Genomic DNA, 9,235 nt, shown 5'->3' on the forward strand with positions numbered 1-9,235 from the left:
TATATTCGTTTGTGTTGATATACAATGTATTGTTTGAAAACATATTTCTCTTTGGTGTATGCTATATGTTAATATCAAAACATGAAAAATTAGATTTCAACGATAGATATAGATATCTCATACAATAGTAAATTATCATACAACAATAATGTAGTACACCATATATTATAATCCAAATTTACAATATTTTGAGTGATAATATTATCACAAATAAACAATGAAACATCTCTATGTAAGGTACATATGAAATAGTCTACCCCTCATCATAATGATATTGATTATTATACCTAATACTTTTTATAAGTGGCATTGGGACTTTAGGTTTCATCAACACCTCCTAAATATTTTATGAAAGAAAAAAAAAATTAGTTCATTAAGGTACCACAAGATATTGTAAATAATTAGACTTAATATTCATGAAATTCCCCTCCCAAAGTGGTTGTCGTGACTAGTGGCATGGATCGAGGAGTAAGGAAGGTAAGATACTATTTGCATCATTAAACTCTATATACTCCATTTTTTAGAAGTAAAAGTTATTTTATGATTTTGTCCATGAAATTTCCTTGTATCAATCTTACTAATTAGAATAACTATTCTATTTATTTTACTGATCTTTCTTATTTATTGATTATTACTTTTTTATTAGGATGAATTATATTTGTTATGCAGAGATTTGTGCAGCCTACCATTTTAAACTTTCTAGTATGGATACATCAATAATTATCATTAACTCAAAAAAATTAATAGGTGTCTAGAGGTTTAATATTAGACATCTTAATAGGTGTTTGAATGTTTAACATCGAATACTTAAGAGGAGTCCAAAACATGTGTTAAATACGAAATTTCTAGTATTCTAGTACCAAACAACTCCTAAGGTGTTTGAAACTTAATTCTCAAACACTTTAAAGAGTGTCTAACCTTGAAATTTCAAATACTAATATTTGTTAGTCCTTGATTAAGTTGTTAAAGAATTGAAAAAAAAAAAAAAATCTAGAAATCATACCTTTTTATTTTTAGTATTATTGGTGAGGATTATTTCCTTATCCATTGCTTTGAAAACACAACTTCCCTTAGGGTTATGGGGAAAATGGAAGATAAGAAATGGAGGAATTGGAAAGTGTGTTGAATTGTGTTATTTTGGTCCTTAAAAAGTTCGTCTATGGGGTGGGGGAGATGAGATTTTAGGCGGGGCATTTATAAGTTCTTTTCCAATTTTATATAAATTTGGAAAAACCAGTACAAACAAATAAAACCTACGTACCTTGTAACCGATGAAACAATTCAAATCTAGAAGTAATAAAGAAAAAAAAAAAACAAGGAAAAAGGAAAGCAAAGGGTAGGGCGTGGTATTTATTGTGTTTGCATTGAATGAATTGATGTAATATTGTTGTACAATCCTATCTAAAGGTATAAAAAATCATCTCACCCATGAGTAAGGATATTCACAAGAGATGATCTTCAAAATCAACATCCTTTCCTATCTAATGTTGAAGCAAACAAAAAACAGACATTTCCAAAGCACTACCCTTTGGCCACCCAACCTTAAAGTCCACCTAAATGCATGCAAGACTCGATATTATAGAAAAGAAATCAATTATCATTTGACATTGTATGCGGCAAGATTGAAAAACATAACAAAAAAGGTTAAAAAAAGTAAAGGGAAGCAAAGCCCCTCCTAAGGACCTAAGGAACATGCTATAAAAAAACCCCAACATTACGTTAAAGGATAAGGACACTACTATTATAAAATAGTATGAAATTAAGAAGTTCATCTCCAACCGGTTGGAGTAAAAGCACCTACAACACAATTTATTTCTTCCTTCAACTTGTGCCTCTACCCCACTAGAATTTTGGAAAACTGTACCTGGCATGATCCATCATCCATGGATAGATTCCCAGGCACATGTCCATGTCGTTAAGTCCACTTTTTCGCCTTTGGCTCCTCTGGTTGACCTTTACAACCCAAAGACTTTCACTTTCACCACCGGTCCCCCACCCCCCACGACAAAAAAAAAACTGTAAGGGTTATAGAAACAGGAAATCTAGGAAGAAGAAAGGACTGATGTGATATTTTCAATCATGACCTGGTGGCATATTTGCAGTGGACTCATTCTCTAGGGAGATATCATATCTTTCTTGGTGACGCATAACCATACCTTAAAAAAAATCCCCAGTGTTGGCTGAGGAGAGTGAATGATGATCATTTCTGTGAATTCATTACATCCGGCTCCCATGAGTCCATGATCAATTATAAATTTGAAAAAAAAATAAAAATAAAGACTTTTTAAATTAAATTATCAGCGTGTTAATATTTGAATAAATCTTGAAGATTTTGGGAAAACTTAGAACTATGTACTTCTTTGATCTATGGCACTAGGACTGGCCTCTTTAAATATTTTTGTTGTTAATACCATCACAATAAATAAACTATTTTCACAAATGCTAGTACTAATATATTTATGGGCAACTAGTTTCATTTCAGTGAGGTACTATAGTTAATTACGAGTTAGTTCATCTATAGTTATTTTTTGCTGTTGAGAGATTTTGACTAATTTTGATCATCTGAAAACTTCTTTCTACATAAATACTTTACTGCTCTTCATTATGGCACCTGAGTATCAGCCCTTCCTTTACATTTTTCTTTCTAAAATCTGGCATGCATTCATTCATTCATTCATTTTCTATAAATTCCTTTTCAAACAAATCTAGATAATGGTTTTATACGATGGTAAGAGGAGTTACCTACAAAAGATTTGATGAAGAAAACTATAAGGCATTTTTACGCATCTGGAAAATTATTTTCGGTATAAAAATTAGAGTTAATTTTATTCAGATACCCTAAGTTTTAGTGTAAATATTCTAAGGTATGCTTGGATTTTGAGTTAGCAACACAATATGCCTGATGGATTGGAATTGCAAAAATCCTATCCCTATTGTTATAAACATACAATTAATGGGGATATAAAAAAATAGATCAAACCAAGAGCCCGTGTTCTTATAAATGATGAATTTTAAAAACAATGATGGTTATGTATATTTATAATAAATCTCAAGAAATTTGAGTGTATATATATATATATTAGTGAGGTATTTTCTGTCAAAAAAAAAAAAAAAACTTATTATTCTAAGAATTGAGTTGATAAAAGATTTGATTTGAAAAAACATTAAAAATGGCAACCATATCTTTTTAGACCCTCTCATGACATATTTTTTAAGCGAAGCAATGTTGTATGGAATTTGAATTCACGAAAGAATGAAGTGTGTTTGCAAAGTCCATATAATTCATTAAAGAGTGGAAATAATGATGTACAATCTCGCACTAATTACATATTCAATGTAATGGCCCTTAGTACTGCATACAGTTAGCTCCTCAATTAATTTTCTGGCCCGGGGAAAGAAAACAGGCTTTCTGCCATGCATGTGCCGATGGTCCTCTAAATTTATCATTTGGTATCCAAGCAAATATCTGTTGAGGTCATTGCGCCTTTGATTCTTGGTATGCGCCTTAGGGATAGTACTGAAATTTTGAAGGGCTATTAGGTAACCAACCCAAAATAATTTGGTCCTGGCTAGATTAACGAGGATGCCCATGTCAAGTTGATGTAAAGTTTTGGTTTGAAAACGATATTAAATCAATGTTCCATTCGATTGCTCAGAAAGGGTACGAAAAGAAATAGATCTAAATGATGGGCAAGTGACTAACAAAGAACTAACCCTGTAGTCTGAACCATTCTAGGGTTAATCTACTTAAATGCTTTTTCCAAACTTAAAATTTACTTGCATGCTTTCAGGTCTCATGCATGCATTTTGGTCAGGTGGGTTTCCCTTGAACATTATGTGATTTCCCTTGGAAACCAAAAAGAGAACGAACATTTAATTTCTTCCACTTACCTTGCTTTTCCGAGCATCCAAATGGCCCCTAACGATCACTAGATTTACTTCTAGCTAGATATGTAGGTACATGGAAAGAGAATGCGGATGTCGGCCAACTCGGACACGATCATGTGCATGTATATTGTTGCCTCCCAACTTGGAGACCATTAAAAGATAAGGTCGTGCCATAAGGAAACGACGTACTAAAACTGCAAATGAAGGTGCAATAGATGGTATAGCTGTTCTGGTGCATATGTTAATGGGGGGTCATGATGGCCACATTTTCAACGCCAAAATGGTCCTTTTATAACCTTGTCCAGGGCCAAGTAGCCCTACAGCCGGCCCCCCTACCTAATGGCTCCTTCCTTCCATACTTCCTCATTTCTTTGCCCAGCATAGAGAACAATACACCCACCCACCACTCTCTGGCCCATTGTCCGGGAATTAATGTGCACAACAAATTGATGGCTTGGCAAATGGAGTAATTGTCTCCTCTGCTCATAGCGAACCCAATGCCATGGCACTAACTATCATCTCTTCTTACCTAGATATGTTACTTGAGCTCCAGTTAGCTCCCTGATAATGAAACACGAAACTACCCATATTTAATAGATTTAAGTTGTTTTGGTGAAACATATCATAAAAGGTGAATTGGACAAACGATGTGTTCATGGTGCCCTCCTACATAAAAGATTTGGTGAATTAAATTAATTATCACTAATCGATCATCAAAATTATGATTCCTCAGCTCAACAATTTTGACATTAATAAGTGATGATTGATACACATCGAATATGTGGTATGTAATTTAAAATGTGATATGTGGTAAAAATTGAAAATTTCTAAAATAAAATCTAAAAAAAAAAATTAAAGTCAAAAGAATATTTTTAAAAAATGTTTTCTTATGACAAATTTATTAAACGAGGGAGACAAACTGCTAAAATCCATGAGCAAAATTCCTAGAATTGGGTACCCAAATCCCGAGGATTCCCAATTTAATTCCTTAGCTTAATCTATAAATAAATAAAGATGACCTCCTTTCACGTTGGATTGGAAAATACTTACAAGATGCCCTTAACGTTTAAGAAAGGACAATTGGTTAATAAGGATAATGGTTAGATTGTCATTGCCCAATAGCTCTGTAGGCCCATGACCTCTGACAACGTGAAAGCACCCATTGCACCTTTGTTGAAGGAAACAAGCAAGCGCACACTCACTTGCTAAAACCAAGACACTTGAAAATTATCCACTGCCCATCACCTTAGTCTCATTAAGGGTAAAGGGCCAAGGTGTAAACACCTTTCAATATTAAAATACACTGACAATATGCTAAAAAAAAATAAAATTAAGTTTGCCACCCTACTTAAGTTTATTTTTGTAATGGATTTAAGACGTCACAAATTTCTAATTTCTAAAATATCGATTCCTTCGTAAATTAAATTACTTGTTACTTATATATAATTTTTTATCAATAGAAATTGCAACAGTAAATATCCATCTATAAAAGTGTATTATTGTGATCAATTTAAACCAATACAAATCGACAAATATACTTCGTTATAAAAATAATTGATTCATATAAAAATAAATGACCTTTCACAAACAATTATTTATTTAAAAGAAAATTACTATTCAGTAAAATAGTGTAATTATAATAGATACTAGTTGATGCAAATATCAATATACATAATTTTTTTGTGTAATGAATACAAATTCTTTTGATAATAGTTATATAATAAATATAATCTAGCATGAGACAAGCGTTGACTTGCATTTTTCACGTGCGCGGTGAGACTCGTTTTTATTGGTGAAAAAATTGGTTTTGGAAAAGTCAGATAAACACTACTTATTTTATTTTATTTTAAAAGGGAAAATAAAACAAGAAATAAAACTTTAAAGAAGTGACTTTATAGTTTTTTAAAAAGTATGTTTTTGAAAAACCCAAGTCTAGGTCCGAGAATTAGATTATTTATTGGGAAGGTACTTTTAAAAGGTAGTACCCCTCTAAGCCCTATAAAGGTCTCTACTAATTAAGTTGAGGGAAATGAGACAATTAATTGATTGATTGAGGGTACCTAGGTAGACTGAGGTGATTTAAAAAATAGCATGTTAAATAAGAAAAGTCAAATCATGATCATAAAAGATTTAGGGTGCGTACTTGGACTGCTTCTTAAACACTATCACAAGACATTAAAGTTAGTTCAAATAGTATATCATTTACTATGTGCTTTATAAAAAATAATCGAACAATGAAACAAATATCAAGACACCCAAGCACTATCAAACATAGGCGCAGTTCACAGTGACAAAGATATTCACATAATTTAGAAGGTGGGTGATAGAAGGCGTACCTGGATAGCATAGATAACTTATAATGTGTTTCTTCGGGACATGGAGGTTAGATCAAAGTGATAATAATGATTAGTAAAGGAAAGAATCCTAGCATGTTTAATATCTAATTTGCATAGAAAAAATGATCAAAATATTCGAAATCAACAATTATCACATACATCTTATATATAATTCCTCTAAAAATAGATATGATTGCAACAAGTAGCAAAGGTGGCGGCAAAGATGAGTTTTGAAAAAATGATTTTATGTAAGGGTTTTACTAATTCCCTAATTGATATACACAAATCTAGCCTAGAATTATCCCATTTATTTGGGACCACAAGCTTGGATTTATGTCTTATTCAAAACCGCAGTTTTTATTGAAAACTAAGATAGATGCGAACCGATCAAGACATGGTTGCATGTTATTTAAAAAAAATGAGATCTTGATTCTAAAGACTCTAAATGAGTTTTCGAAATAGATTTCAGAGATCTTTTGAGAAAAATATTTTATTTTAAAATAAAAGAAATTAATTTGAAAACAACAAAACATAAGAAACAACCAAAATAAAAGAAAAAAAAAAAAATCATAAAGTAGAATTTTTGACAACCAAGTAAACTAAAGTGGTGAGAATGGAGGTCAGTCTTCATTATTTTCCAATGGCCTCTGAAAAGTAAATTTGACAAGAGACTATCGAAATAATAAATTATTAAAACTTAGATCAAATAAACTAACGAGATATCCACCAAGAATTAATGACTAAGATTCAAGAAATGTCTAAATTGAGAATAACAAATCAAGAGCTAGCATATGATCAACTAAACTCACAAATTCATTAAAACTAAACTAAATTGGAATTAAAAACATCAACTTTATCTAATAAGATTAATTAAACTACCGGATTAAAATTATTAACTATTCCAAACTAAAGAATAAATTAAAACTAAACTAAATCCGAATTAAAAATATGAAATTTATCTAACATGATTAATTAAATTAAAGAATTAAACTAATAAAATTCTAACCTTTTCAAACTAAGCAAAGAATAAAAAACTAAACTAAAGAATTTTAACTTACATTTTTCAAGATTTTTCTGCGTGATGCGACTATAGGCTTCTCAATAGATGGTGCGGATGGCGCAGCTACAGGACTTGAGTCCATTGAGTGCAGGAATGCTGCTGAAATCATATTCTGAGTACAATGGGAACAACCACAATGCCTTTTTCTTGCCAAAGACCTGCTCGAAATTCGTCTTGCGGCCTAAGTCATACTTCCACCTGACAGCTCTCCTCTTCTCATAAACCTCTATTGATGTGGTGTTGCTAGACAGGAAAGACACATGCATGACTATGAAACAAAGGAGACTCAGCGCAAATGCTAAATTAATAACTGCATCAAGGTACAAAATCAAAGGCCAAAAAAAATGATAGAATGATTTCCAGGTGAGGCTGAATGATTCTTGGCTTCTAAAATTTTTTTTTGATGAAACTAGGCCGCAATGCTAAAGTATCCAATGTTGTCTCCAGAAATGTATACAGCAAGAAAAGAAGAAAGAACTTGTAGTTGTATGCTCCCACACAGTTCACCACCCATACACAGTGATGATCCATCTTAAGAACACATCTTTGGCAAATAGAGCAATGATGGCAGCGTGGTGGGGATGGATAGGTAGAGAACAGTGCACCTTGGAAGGTTGGAAAGGAGTTGGCCACGCATACCAGGGTAGCCATGCGCGCCATATGGGATATTTGACCTCTCATAGAATGAAATGAGATTGCGGTTTGCAAGCTGCTCAAGACCGAAATTCCTCTGGTCTTCATGTCCTAAGAAAAGATTCTTGCCCTTTGTTGTGTATTTCCATGGTGTCATAGTGTCTCCATGCATGGAAACTGAACAAAGCTCCTCTTGCTTCCAAGCACAAGGCCACTTGTATGAGGAACTTAACAAGTAACCTTTCGGTAAAGCAATAATTTGCCTCTCATTCAACCTCTTGGAATATCTTTGACCTTCAATAATCTTGTAACCTCCATAAGCAAACAGTTTGGCTTCCGTTGATTTCCTATTTGCAGATAGTGTTGGTGAAATGGTGACCCATACCAATTTTTATGCATGTCCAGAAAGTACAGTGTTGCAAGTAATCACATCAGGTTCCGTTCATACTTATGTATCAATCTAGAAAGCCTAGCACATCCTTCACCTCTTCTGCTCTCTACTCAGGTTTGACTTTACATTACGTAGCGTCGCAGCAGGGATGGATCCATTCTGATCCTTGTCAAAGGCTTGGAATGCTTCTTTCAGCTCCTTCAATCACTGTATCAGTTGCTTGATACCGATCATCAAAATCATGCCTTCCAATGCATGAATTTTCCTCAAGCATCATATACAGGAAAAGGTGGCCATGCATCCTCAATCACTTCTGCATATATTTTGCATGTAATGATAAATTCAAGGTTCATGGGACCCTCCACGTCTATGAACATATTCAATAGTGGGCGAATTATAACTTTCTTCGGAAACACCCATCATCACACTTTCGGCCAAGTCTCTTGATGCTTCGATTGATGACCATCCCTTTAACAACTAGACTAAAAGAAACCAAACAATGCATATCCCTCTGGTATCATATTTACAGTTTTAAGCATAGAAAGAAAACCATCTATCGACCTAGAATTCTTTGGTATCCGACTGAGCTATGGCAGGAATGAGGGCATTCACTTTGGTAGTGTAGAGAGGATTTGAATTGTTTTACCACTACCAGTTTTCTTTTGGACTCCAGGAGTTGCAAGGTGATCATGCAGAACAAAAATTCACGTACACTACGATGGCTTGCAAAGCCCGTGTCATGCCATTGGTTCTGGTACTCCTAATTCCGTTGTTTTGCTTATCCTCAAGTAAACCCAACATCCACACAAGTCAAGCAGAACATTTCGACATTCTTGGTGAGAGGATCCAGCTAGGGGATAGGAAATACCCTCCCCACAGTCATGTTGCCTTAAGGTTCTGTCCTCACTTGTATAAAACCATACTAGA

The 9,235-nt window shown here is 33.5% G+C and overlaps 1 pseudogene; it reads right to left on the reverse strand.

The window, feature by feature from the left end:
- Positions 1-7,322: 7,322 nt before the first annotated feature.
- On the reverse strand, positions 7,323-7,935 carry LOC117920323 (annotated as a pseudogene).
- Between the last annotated feature and the right edge of the window lie 1,300 nt (positions 7,936-9,235).

The sequence above is a fragment of the Vitis riparia genome, chromosome 1 (genome assembly GCF_004353265.1).
Source record: "Vitis riparia cultivar Riparia Gloire de Montpellier isolate 1030 chromosome 1, EGFV_Vit.rip_1.0, whole genome shotgun sequence".
NCBI classification, from domain to species: domain Eukaryota; kingdom Viridiplantae; phylum Streptophyta; class Magnoliopsida; order Vitales; family Vitaceae; genus Vitis; species Vitis riparia.